General features: G+C 40.2%; 1 long non-coding RNA gene across 1 annotated transcript in view; it reads right to left on the bottom strand.

The window, feature by feature from the left end:
• LOC149135042 (uncharacterized) overlaps positions 1 to 13,925 on the bottom strand; it is a 206,458-nt gene extending 192,533 nt beyond the window's left edge. The window contains exon 1 of the long non-coding RNA XR_016242246.1: positions 12,046 to 13,925. This is a non-coding gene — a long non-coding RNA (uncharacterized LOC149135042). The remainder of the gene's footprint in view (positions 1 to 12,045) is intronic.
• Between the last annotated feature and the right edge of the window lie 286 nt (positions 13,926 to 14,211).

Genomic DNA, 14,211 nt, shown 5'->3' with positions numbered 1-14,211 from the left:
AGCTAGTTAGCAAGTTAGAAGAGGGGATTAGTAAAGGCATAGCAAGCGAAGTACTAGCTATGAGGATGGCCCTCGAATATTTCTTCAACTCGAAACACAAAGTGTGCGTTGTCAAAGCTAGCGCTCGTGCACTAAAGCAAAGGGGAACAAAAGCCGCTCGACAGCCTTGGGTGATGGGGGCACGACGTGGCAACAAAACTACAATTCGGTCTTTAACGAACCAGGATGGACACATGCTACTCAATTTCAAGCAGATGTGTGCAGTTTTTCTGTAGTACTTTGCTCAATTGTTCGAAGCGAGCGACAGGTTGGAAACTGTTATGGACTTCAGCACCTACCTCAATGGCCTGCTGCAACTCTCCGCGGAAGATGTGAGATACTGCAAAAGGCCAGTGACAGCAACTGAAATAAAGCAGGTTGTGAGCGGTTGCGCAAAGACAAATCGCTCGACTTTGATAATTTGTCCTATGAAGCTTATGGTTTTATGTCAGATTTGTTTCATGACCTTTTGGCAAACGTCTGCCGTAACTGATTGCAGAAAGGGAGAATTCCTTCAGCTGTGAGTGCCAAGGAGTCTTAGGGCTGTTGAGAGAACACCAACAAAAGCGGTTTTTTTCCGGATCACAACCATATGTATTGTTTAAGATCTTGGGGCAAAGTGTGAGCAAAGAAGTCGGTGTTTATCATCGTTAGTTAGGGCGGGACAGCGGCTAGTCAGATTCTAGTATTTGTTTAACTTCCTCCCCTCTGCATTACAGGCGGCAGGACCCGCGTTTGCGGCAGATGCGGCAAAATTGGAAACGGTGGACATGTCGCAGCACGTCACGTAGCACGTCGCGCTCTTCCTCAAACGGGAAGAGGAATATTCCATCGGGGCACTTACAATCCCCGTAGTGAAGACATTCCGGCTCCAGATATGATGAGAAGCCGGCCGCGTCGAGGCCCCTTTTAATGATGTCGTTCAGGGCAGCATGTCAGGGAATCCGACCCGCGCTATAGCTGCAGGATAACACATAGAAACCGAATTCGTCGACAACAGCTCCACAACAGCATCTGTGTGTGGCTCACGCACATAGAGACCGAGGCGCTGAGCCACTCCGATACGAGTGAGCTGAATACCGTAACCACTTAGCCACGCTCCTTCGATGTGACAGATAAACAAATAGAAACTCACAGACGGGCAGACGGGCGTTAAAGAGAGAGAGAGAGAGAGAGAGAGAGAGAGAGAGAGAGAGAGAGAGAGAGAGAGAGAGAGAGAGAGAGAGAGAGAGAGAGAGAGAAAGAGAGAGAGAGAAAGAAAGAGAGAGAGAGAAAGAAAGAGAGAGAGAGAGAAAGAGAGAGAGAGAAAGAGAGAGAGAAAAAGAGAGAGAGAAAGAGAGAGAGAAAAAGAGAGAGAGAAAAAGAGAGAGAGATGAAGCAGAAGAAGAAAAAGAAAGAAGAAATGTAGAGAAGTAGGAACTTTGTTTCATGTTGGAATGTGACATTGGAGTTAACTGGCAAGGCCACGTTTACAACAGTATTTTGCACTAGTAAAGGTCATATTTAAAACACTATTTTATATTGCTTAACTTTAGTTCTTTTATAATGTATAATTACTCTTTATAGAATAGAAGCAAAATTTATTAGAATTACCGTATTTGATGGTATATTAGAACCGTGGATATTTGAAACAATCGTCATCCCAATTTATAGGTAGTAGATATTAAAAAAGAAAAACAATTATGTTTACTAATAATATTTTAGAGTTTACTGAAATAGAATAATCGTACTGTCAAGAATGACAGTTTGACAGTGATGCTACGGTGCATTTAACAATATGTAAATAGAATATTATTTCCTGTAAAATGTTCAATAATGTACCATTATATATCTACGTAATTTTAATTTATTTTACGATGAATTCTCCTGTCTCAATTCCTGGACATCGGCGAGATAGACAGACTGAAAGAGAGAAGGTAGCTACGAGACAAACAATTATGAATTTAGAAATAAATATATACCACGTTTTGTGTACATTAGAAGATATTAATTTTTCCTTTTTATAAAAGGCAAATTTGTCATAACTTTTGTCTTTTTCATTTGGAGAATTAATTGTCCTTCCTGCGGCAATAGAAATGTGTATTATTACAAAACTTCTTTGTTTTGTTTTGTTTTTAAATTTTTAAATAGAAAATTCATTTTCATTTGTCCAAACACAAAATGTTAACGATAATTATATTGTTATTTTCTTTTAATTTGGAAAGTAAATTTGGCTTCTGTGTGTGTGTACATACACTCAAACACATACATACATACATACATACATGCATACATACATGTTTGTTTTTATGTTATAATAAAAGCAATTTCACATTAAATTGAAGGATTACTCAATAGTTTCTGAAGTGTACATATTTATTCACATATTAAGAATAGTGGTGACAGTGACATCGAAGTTTCGACCTGCTAGCCTTCCTCGGACTGTCCCAGGAAAGCAAGAATGCCGTAACTTCAAAATTATTGTCACATTGGTTGTGTGTGAATCTGTATGTGTACTACACACACGAAACTATTAATGTTCTGAGCCGCCGATATATCATTTTAAAAAAAAGTTTAAACAATGCCTTCTTGTTTTTTGTTTTTTTGTTTTTTGTCTTTTAATACATTACTTAGGGCTTGAAATGAGAACAATTTAACTCCTATTTCTCGCTGGTCGAGCGACGGCGTGAAAACTCGGAGGGCAAATCGGAATCAACTTTGAAACAAAAAAAAAAAAGTTGATTCCACATCAGCTGTTAGAATGAACTTTGACTTGGGTCATGTGTGTTTAAAGTAAAAAATGAGGAGAAATAAAATAAAATATAAAAGGTCTTCGACTGTAATATAACATTGTAAGACATTATACGCTATATCATACACGGTGCATTTGCGTGGCCTTGTAAGGTTGTTATATTCACGATCTTATCGTGGTTTCGTTTTCCGGGGTCGGGTGGTGCGGTGAGGCCTGAAGCAAAACTTTTAATTTTACGTCGCTCTGCGTTCGTTTCGACATCTGATATGTGGCACACCGTGCACCTGTACAGGTAATGTCGATTTGGTGGAGGGAACGAGCTAATGCACAGTTAGTGTACGGTTATCAAATCACTTGTGCAGACTGTTCAACAAGAAATTGCGGAACCCTCACCTGTCGTCTACGACAGAAGAATCCACGATATCATACATTATTAAATCGTAAACATTACACCATATTGATTTCAATTTTTGGCACAAGGCCAGCAAGTGCGGGGGAAGGGGTAAGTCGATTACATCAACCCCAGTGCTCAAGTGGTACTCATTTTATCGACCCCGAAAAGATAAAGTCGATCTCGGCGAAATTTGAACTTAGAACGTAAAGACGGACAAAACGCCGCTAAGCATTATGCCCAGGGTGGTAAGTATTCTGCCACCTCGAAACTGTTGTGTTTGACACATCGTGCCAACCATAGATATATTATTATTGTACCAGCGAAGATTAAATATATTAAAGTATTTAGTTTCAACCCACTACTTGTCGTGTTCAAGTTCAACCGGTCTTTATCAAATTGCATTTTATCATGGTGAATATAACGAGTACCAGTCATATTTTGAGGTTAATTCTCTATAACAATATAACCAGGCGCAGGCCTAGATGTGTAGTAAGAAACTTGCTTCCCAACCACATGGTTCCGGGTTCAGTTTCACTATGTGGTACCTTGGTCAAATGTCTTCTACTATAGCCTTGGGCCGACCAAAGCCTTGTGAGTGAATTTGGTAGTTGGAAACTGAAAGAAGCCTGTCGTGTGTGTGTCTGTGTGTGTGTGTATGTGTGCCTGTGTGTGTGTGCCTGTGTGTGTGTGCCTGTGTGTGTGTGCCTGTGTTCACCCCCATCCCCATCCCCGCTTGACAATCGGTGTTGATGTGTTTACCATCTCATAACTTAGCGGTTCAGCAAATAAGACCGATAGAATAAGTACTAGGCCTTAAAAAAGTCCTGGAGTCGAGTTGTTCGACTAAAACCCTTCGAGGTGGTGTTCCAGCATGGCCACAGTCAAATGACTAAAACAAGTAAAATAAAAGAATAAACAAGTTTCATTCAAACGAGTGAAGTGCCGTACACAAAGTACTTTCTGATATTTCCCCTTGTTCTTAATAATGCGAGATCAAATCCTGTTGAGGTTAACTTTGCCTTTCATACATTCGGGGGTCGATAAATAAAGTATCAGTGAAGTACTAGAGTTGAGTTAATAGACTAACACCTCTTTCATTCCTTGTACCTATGTTAGAAATAATTGCTACTGCTGCTGCTGCTACCGTTGTTGTTTTGAAGCATGCGGACGTCTCAGACTACTAGAGTGGATTATTGCCAGGTTTCGCTGGATAAAAGTTAATTATTTTCTAAACAAAAACAGCGGCCGTCTATCATTCTACATGGGTAGACAAAGACTATCTAGACCAGGGGTTTTCAAACTGTGGTCCGCGGACCACAGGGGGTCCGCAAGGACAAGACAGGGGGTCCGTGGACAGCAAATATTTTTTATGGGCAATTTGATTTTATATATGTTTTTTAATCGAAATCTTTTAATTGACAATAAACCTATTTGTTACTGTTAAATAAATAAATGTAAAAATATGTTATTTTAAGCAAATATTTATGTATAAATTTCATAAGCGTTTATAAGGTAAAGCCTGAAATATAAAGGGGTCCGCAAGTCAAAAAGTTTGAAAACCCCTGATCTAGACAGACATAGCCACACATTAACATGACTATTTCAGAAACAAAGTATTACTAAGACATTTTTAAAAATACTTTTTACGGACGGATTACCCGTCCTTTTCGGAAACCAAAGTTAGCGACTGCTTTCTTTGACCAACATACCAATTTCTCAGGGTGGACATATAAATGCTCGTAACACGGATTCGGTTTGGAAGCAAAGCCGCTACAGTAACAACCTCCGTTCACTAGACATAAATATGACCTATTAGCAAGATCAAGAATTCCAGAATGCACACACTTGCGCCCAGGTTTCGAGAACACCATGGTATACGCATCTTAGATCGACCCGGATCGAACGGCGGTGTAGTGACGTTGTTTTCGAAAGGTCGAGATCTCGAGGTACGGATCACCTTCGGTGATATTGTAGGTGATTAGTAGTCATTGCAATTTCTTCAAAGGAAGAGCAGAGGAACTGCATTTTTTTTTCAGGTGTTTAGAAACGTTGTTAGAAATGTCCTGCACTGTAATGCATGGAATAGCATTTTAGGCGAAAGCTGACATATGCGTGGTCTGATCAATAAGTATCCGGACTTTTACCATAGTAACGAAGCTAAAGCACTCAGAGTGAAGCAGCTTGGCACCGATTGACCTCGAACTCTGCTGTGCATGTGCACTAAGTTTTAATGTTCTAGCTCACCTTCCCTGCTTACAGTAGTGCTTAGAAGGAACGTGTGTAGCGTATAATCGTCGCGTTGACCATGACAGAGAAAGTTAAGCGGAGAATCTGCATCAGATTTTGCCAAAAGCTTGGTGATACCTGCTCAGAGGCCTACGCAAAGTTTTCAAAAAGTTTTCATCGTTCTCGACACAATCACAATCAAAGAGATCTTGTGCAACTGAAACCCGAGTGTCTTTTTGGTCAGCTGAAAGCAGTTTTGTTACAAACTTGGTAGACACGCGTCTCATACCCAAATCTTCAATGATAACGGACTGAACTGAACTGTAACTAATCTACACGACCTCTGATAACTCACAGAGAATGATTCGACGATTTTCCCTCACAGTTGCACGCACATCTGCAATATTTTTCTCAGTTCTGTTAGTTGCGGGTCTCCCAGAACGTTTGTCACAATCGACATTTTCTCGGCCATCTGGGAAACGTCTGAACCTCCTGTACACTTGTGTGCGGCTCATACACTCCTTTCCATATACTTTCTGCAACATTGTGCAAGCGTCTCAGTAGATATCACCATAACAACTTTCTCTGTCATGGTCAATGCGACGATCACACGCTACACACGTTTCTTCCAAACACTGCTGTAAACAGCGGAAGTGAGCTAGAACGTTAAAACTTAGTGCACATAAACAGCAGAGTCCAAGGTCAATCTGTGCCGAGTAGCTTCACTCTGCGTGCTTTAGCTTCGTTATTATGGCAACAGTCCTGATATTTATTGGGCAGATCTCGTATGGCAAGAGCCAATAAGAGAGTGTAAAATCGCCGTAAACTAACTCAAACACTTCCCTTTGTCAGAGCTACTGACTAGATTTGGTGAGTACATCAGTGTGGACATGGGGTAACCACATCGGACAATTTGGATAGTATTTTGAGCATTTATTAGATCAGCAAATAGAGATAGTGTAAGTTGTCTACCGTTTTAACTGATTGTCTACACAAACCGTAAATTTATGATTTGTAAGATAATCGGTTTGGCAGCTATAACACACAAACACAAACCCAATTACTGAAAGTTAAAGGCGCTGTTCACAGCGTGCAAAGCCTGCAGCAATCAGATAAACGAATTAAGTGGCAGTTAACGAGGGCGATAGTCAACAACCGGGGATAAAATGCTCTGAAGAGGATGATTAGAGTTGAATCGAAGGATTTAACGAAGAAGTAGCGATAGGGAAATATGAAGTGGAGACTAGTAAGTAAATTAGAACAGACGATTACAAAAGTCATCGTGATGGACGTGCAAGGGGTGGGAATGGTTCAACGTCAAAATATGACGTTTGCGTTATCAGGGTTAAAGCTTTTGTTAAAGCACTACAGTCTTTCTAATCAACTAGTTTCTTCCCTCCAAAATTCCAGGTATACACTTATAGCTTAAAAGATTACCATCACTTCTGGAAGGGTGATTGTTTGGTAGAAGGCGGCAAGCTGGCAGAAACGTTAGCACGCCGGACGAAATGCTTAGCGGTATTTCGTCTGTCTTTACGTTCTGAGTTCAAATTCCGCCGAGGTCAACTTTGCCTTTCATCCTTTCGGGATCGATTAAATAAGTACCAGTTACGCAGTGGGGTCGATATAATCGACTTAATCCCTTTGTCTGTCCTTGTTTGTCCTTTCTATGTTTAGCCCCTTGTGGGCAAAAAAGAAATAAGAATCGTCAGAGCGTCGAATAAAATATCTTGCGATAATTATTCCGGCCCTTGATCTGCGTTCAAGCCCCGCGTTGTCGAATAGCCATTCATCCTTCCACTTAGCGCACTATATCACCTATGACGGTGGTACAATGCAGCTAGGATGGGAGTACAGTGTTACTTTGACGTGGCTAAAATGATGTGATGTAGCTAGGGTTGTGGTGCAGCTGTGATGGTGGTGGTGATAACTAAGACTGCGGTAGGGTTAATGTTAGACCATGGTGTGTTGTTGTTAAGACCTTAATAGTATAACTAGGTTTGTGGTGTGACGTATGTAAGATGACGGCGGTGTGATGTAGAGTAGCTAAGATGATGTTACGTAGCTAAAATGCTGGAGGTGGAGAAACAAGCTAAAAGATTTTAGAAGTCTGAGAAACCAGTTTTTTCCCCCCTCTGGAAGCGATTAATCAATCACTGATTCCCGTGACAGTGAATGTAAAGACTAAAGACTAGACCTCGGGGACATTTTCAAAATGCTGGTGTGAGTGACCTACATGACTTGTGGGTGGAGGTAGAGAATTGGTTGTTGTTGCTGCCGTTGTTTTCGTCATTTAGCCCCGAATGAACATTTATTGAGCGGAGCAATGTTTGACAGAGGAATTCCAACCAGGACCATCTCATTTTATAAGACGTTACACCAATATATATATATATATATATATATATATATATATATATATACACACACACACACACACACACACACACACACACACACACACACATACACACACACACATATACATATACACACACACACACATATACGCACGCACACACATACGCACACACACACATATACGCACACACACACATATACACACACACACACATATACACACACACACACATATACACACACACACACACACACGTGTATGTATAAACGCGCATGCACGAATGCACGCACACACTTTTGTTCTGCTTGGTTTAGTCATTGGGCAGCGGGCTATGCTGGGGCACCGCTTTGCATGGTCTTAGTCGAAAGAACCGGGCTTAGTACATTTTTTAAACGATCTTTTAGGGCGAACCGCTAAGTTGCGGAGATGTAAACAAACTCCGGTTTTAAAACGGTAGTGAGGAACACACAAACAAACACAAACACATACATACACACAATGGGCTTGGGATTGAACCCAGAACCGTTTGGTTGGAATGCAAACTTTTTATCACACAGCCACAGCCATAACCCACAAACAAATATGACTGGGTAGCACGAACCATGCTTTCTCTAATTGTTTTAGGTGCCTGTGTAGTCACGGTTGGGCACATATCTTCTCCGTCACCGTCATCCTTGAGCGAGCAGAACATTTAAGATATGACAACTGGAGAGAAAGAGGGCTGCACGCCAACCATCCCGCTGGTACTCATTACAGTTGTCGAAATAGGAGCAACGTCAAATGAAATGCCTTGGCCAAGGTCACATGGCGCCACCCAATCCAGATATTGAAACAAAAACTTTATCCGGTTTTATATTGGAGTCACTTTCTTCTAGAAACGCGTTTAACAAATGCTGAGGAGTACACACACACACACACACAAAAGCACAAATTCCACTGGGCCGAACATGGCGTAAGGTTCGCAGACAACAGGTGGACGGGTGCAGCAGCTGTCGAATGGTAGCCTAGAGATTGAATAAAAGATCACTCCGAAAGCTTCCACGACTATGGGAAGACGATTTAGTTGAACGATTTCGGCCAAGATAGAAAGAAAGCATGTCTGAGTAGTTAAGAAGCTGGTTTCGCAATATGAAGTCCAAGGTTCAATTACACAGCTTGGCAACTGGGGAAAAGTACATTGATTATAGCCTCAGATTAACCCAAGTCTTTTAAGTGAATTTTAGATAGACGAACACTACGCCAAGCCGTGACTTCATAGGTACTAAAAACAATTAGAGAAAACCTGACGGATGGACAATACAAAAAAATTCAAAGATCCAGCTTTTCCTAGAGATGTACTTTGACAAAGGCCGCGAGGTATATGCATACACACACACATACGCACACACGTTTCTGTTATTTATACTATACCACACTCGGAACCTTTCCTGCGTTGGATCTTGAGCCTACAGTGGACCGTGGCTCTTGTCTATACTTGTGGATGCATGCCTAACTGGAAGGACAAATCCGTATGTACTCTAGTAAGTACGTGAGTGTCCGTACACACAGTTGATACATGGGTATGCTAACCTTGACTCTACCTGGGTGTTCTTATTATTAAAATACCTCGATTCTATGGGATCCAGCAAGTAATTGCGTGCGTGTGTGTTCTTTTATTTTTTTTACTTATTTCAGTCATTTGATTACAGCCATGCTGGAGCACCACCTTTAGTCGAGCAAATCGCCCCCAGGACTTGTTTATTGTAAGCCTGGTACTTATCCTATCAGGCTCTTTTGCCGAACCGCTAAGTTACGGGGACTTACGTCAGGCGGTGGAGGGGGGACAAACAGACACAGAGGACAGAAATATATACATATACATATATATATATATATATATATATATATATATATATATATATATACGACGGGTTTCTTTCAGTATTCGTCTACCAAATCCACTCATAAAACTTTGGTCGGCCCGGGTTTACAGTAGAAGACACTTATCCAAGGTGCCACGCGGTGGGACTGAACCCGGAACCTTGCGGTTGGAAAGCAAGCTCCTTACCACACAGCCACGCCTATGCATCTATTGATGTATATATGTACATTATAGTAAAGGTGCGCGTATCTGTAGAATACACAACCGCTAAGATATAAATTTCGCAAGAATTCACTTGATCCAATAACTGACTGTGCTCATCATCGAAATCGATGAAGAATTTCCCCCAGAACCTTCACGTAGTAATAGTAGTAGTAGTGGTAGTGGCGGTGCGACGGCGGTGAAGATAAACTCTTTAAGTAGGAAAGCTAGCTAAATACGAACGGTGAAGAGTTTTGTGTTTAGTAAAGAGTTAACCAATGAATTATCTACAGGTAAGTTATTAGCACAGGTAGAAAACTAGAAACACGAATAATGGACCGCCACACGTAAATAAAACGACACAGGTAAATGACCTCAGGTGAAATGATCGCTAGTAAATGAGTGATCACAAGAAGCTAGTTGGAGAAGCAATGCTCACTCCTCTACCTCCACCTCTTCATATTTTCCTCAAAGCTATGCAATATGATGACGGTGGGGAAGGTTCCGAGCTAGCAAAAAAAATCCACAATGTGGTCCTGCAAACAGCTAGAAATAGTAGCCAAGTCTCTTCTTCAAATTACACAGCATCATTTTCGAAAAGGACACGGAATAAACAGGATCTTTTATCTTTTATCTTTTACTTGTTTCAGTCATTTGACTGTAGCCACGCTGGGGCACCGCCTTGAAGTGTTTTAATTGCACAAATCGACCCCGATACTTTATCTGTTTCAAGTCTGGAACTTACTCGATCGGTTTCTTTTACCGAACCGCTATGTTACGGTGATGTAAACATACCAACATTCGATGTCAAGAGGTGAGGTGACAAACATAGACACACGTATACACACACACGACGAGTTTCAATTACCGTCTCCTAAATTCACTCACAATACTTGCTCAACCCGAAGTTATAGTAAAAGCCACTTGCATCAGGTGCCACATAGTGGGATTGAACCCGAAACCGTGAGGTCGGGAAACAACCTTCTTACTACACAGCCATGCGTACGTCATACCTGGAATATCTTTAACAATGTATTTACTTAACATTTTTTTTTGCCAATGACAGTCACAATGCCTGGTCTTGTTATATTATTAGAAATATATTAGTTTGCAGATATTATTGTTGTTGTTGTAATTGTTTCTACCCTCGTTGTTGATATTTTTACGGTTGTTTATGGGTCAGCTGTGATGTGAATTGGAGTAGAACAACGTGTTTGTAATAATAAAGAAACACGGGTTTTTTTCTTTACACATGAAACACATGCATATCTGTCTGTTTGTACCTTGATTGATTGATAGATAAGATATAAGATAGATAGATAGATAGATAGATAGATAGATAGATAGATAGAACATACAGCTTGCACAGCGGGACATACCCCGCCTCATATCTACCGAAGGGAAATCACAGCGCCGAAAGAGAGCGATAGTATCACCTCTCTCCAGCAGAGAGGTGATACCGAACATTTATAGATATGAGTGTGTGTGTGTGTGTGTGTGTGTGTGTGTGTGTGTGTGTGTGTGTGTGAGTGAGAGAGAGTGCGTGTGGCTGTGTGCTACGTAAAATAAATGTCTGTCTATATGCACGTACCTATATGTATATGTACGTGTAAATGTATTCATTCTCACATGTAATTTGTTTACATACATTCACACACATACACACACACACACACACACACACACACGCTCACGTGCGCGCATTCACACACATACACACACACATCCAGACACGTGTTTGTACTCGTTTATGCTTTTGATTGCTTAAGTGGGATGGTTTGACATTGAAATAAAAGTGTACGCTAACTTCTACATAAACATGTAAAATTAAACATACACATGTGTATGTGTGTGTGTATACATGTGTGTGTGTATACATGTGTGTGTGTGTGCGTGTGTGTGTGTATGTGTGTGTGTACACAGATATATTGCTTTGCACAAATACGTTTACGTGTGTGTATGTGTGTGTGTGTGTGTGTGTGTGTGGACAACAAACAATACAAAAAAACGTACATTGGCATTTATTTACGAATGTATTACGTGAGTGCGTACATGTGTGTGTATGTATGCATCATATGTATCAGTGTGTGTATTATATAAATATCTGTGTGTGTGTGTGTGTGTGTGTGTGTGTGTGTGTGTGTGTGTGGTGTCACATATACAGATTTTTATAATTTAAAATAAAACTGACATTGACAAAAGAATTTTAAAAAATATATTTGAAGACCAACCGGTGTGACTGAAAACTTGTGGGCGTTGTTGTTGTTGTTGTTGTCGTCATCATCATGAATGGTTTTCAACGAGTAACAAATAATACATGAATGATTGCTCCGTGGAACTTTGGTGTTCGCCGAGAATATAATGCACAGATGCTTGGCTGCAGTGGGGAGACAGTGTGATCACCTCACACTTCAGGACCGTTCCTATTAATTCCATGGAGGGTGTTATTCGCCCGACCGTTCGTTAAACACAGCACACATCAATATGCTCTCTATCTTGCATACCCCTCTCTATTTCCCGCTTTCTATCTCTAACTATATATATATATATATATATATATATATATATATATATATATAAACAAGAATGTGGTAGATAGTTCAATAAATGTATATATACGCACACATATTCATATATATATGTTTTTGTGTATTACTTTTATGTCAGGTACAGTTAGACATCTGTTGCACGGCATGGATGTGCATGTGAGTATGCATTTATGTATGCATGTGTATGTGTGTGCTTGTGTGTATGCGTGCCGGTTTAACTAACGATTGATATACATAGCTAAATAGTAAGTTTACTAAAATCATTTTCCAGTAAGAGATGCTTATATAACTATCCCTACGTATCTATCCATCTGTCGGTCCATCTCTCTCTTTCTCTCTCTCATATACACACACGTGTGTGTGTGTGTATATATATATATATATATATATATATATATATATGTTAGTAATTATATCGATATATTCATTGCTGTGTGAAGTCGTTGTTGTATATATATTATTGCCTTTGTGTAAAATGTGTAAATGTCTTCTACACTACACTCATTCAAACATACACACACACACCCATACAGTTTATCCAGGAGTCGCTGCCAAGCGACCAGCCCAAGTGGTACAGTGAGTGCCGCTGCAGTAATAAAATAAATGTGTGGCAAAGAGGGCCGCTACAAGACGTAGCTTTAGTACCAACCCAACTTATTGGTACTGTTTTAGGCCCTGCTGATGGAATTCCGCATCTCAAGAGGCAGTTAGAGAGGCGGAGAGAGGGAGATAGATAGAATGATAGATATAGAAATAGACAGAAAGGGTGTCAGATAGTGTGTATGTGAGAGAGAGAGAGAGACAGAGAGAGAGGGAGGGAGACAGACAGACAGACAGACAGACAGACAGACAGACAGACAGACAGACAGACAGACAGACAGACAGACAGACAGACAGACAGGCAGACAGATTGAGAGAAAGAGAGAGGAGAAGATTGGGATAGATAGAGAGAGAGAGGATGGAAACGAGAGAATGATAAATGAACGGAATGAAAGATAAGAAAAGATGATGGGAGGAAATGAGTGAAAGGAGGAGAGAAACGGGGCTATTTTTTTCCCCATGGTTTGTTAGTAAAGATTATATAAATAGATATTTGGAGGAAGAGGAAGAAAGATTGATATTGTGGAGACAGAAGAAAGAGGGGGTGAAATGAAAGAAACACATTGGGTAAAAAAGAGAGGAGAGATGTACGTGTGTTTTGGGAGAGGTGGAGGTTGGACGTAATGAGAGGATGTAATGAAGAAGAATACGAAATGATAGAAAATAAAAACAGCCGGTCTTGGGATAGAGAGAAGGTGAGAGAGAGAAATGGTGAGAGGGAAAGAACGAAGAAGGAGTGTATGGAGATAAGAAATAAGATAGGTATACGGGAGAGAGCAGACGATTAGATATTTGCGATCTAAATGGGAGAATGAAAACTATATTGAAGGAGGTATAATGAAACACATACACACACACACAAACAGACAGATAGATAGGTCGACAAATAGATAGGTAGATAGGTCGACAAATAGATATACAGAGAGAAAGCGAGAGAGGTCGACAGACAGACAGGCAGACACAGATAGATAGATAGATAGATAGATAGATAGATAGATAGATAGATAGATAGATAGATAGATAGATAGATAGATAGATAAGTCTACAGATAGACAGAAAGAGAGAGAGAGAAAAATTTACAAATAGATAGATAAGTAGAGAGAGAGAGGGTAGACAGATAAGTCTACAGATAGATAGAAAGAGAGAGAGAAATCTAGATAGATAGATAGATAGATAGATAGATAAATAAATAGACAGATAGATAGATAGATAGATAGATAGACAGATAGATAGATAGATAAATAGACA

The sequence above is a fragment of the Octopus bimaculoides genome, chromosome 6 (assembly GCF_046866305.1).
Source record: "Octopus bimaculoides isolate indiv1 chromosome 6, ASM4686630v1, whole genome shotgun sequence".
NCBI lineage: Eukaryota > Metazoa > Mollusca > Cephalopoda > Octopoda > Octopodidae > Octopus > Octopus bimaculoides.
This window is presented reverse-complemented; position numbering and strand designations above follow the sequence as displayed.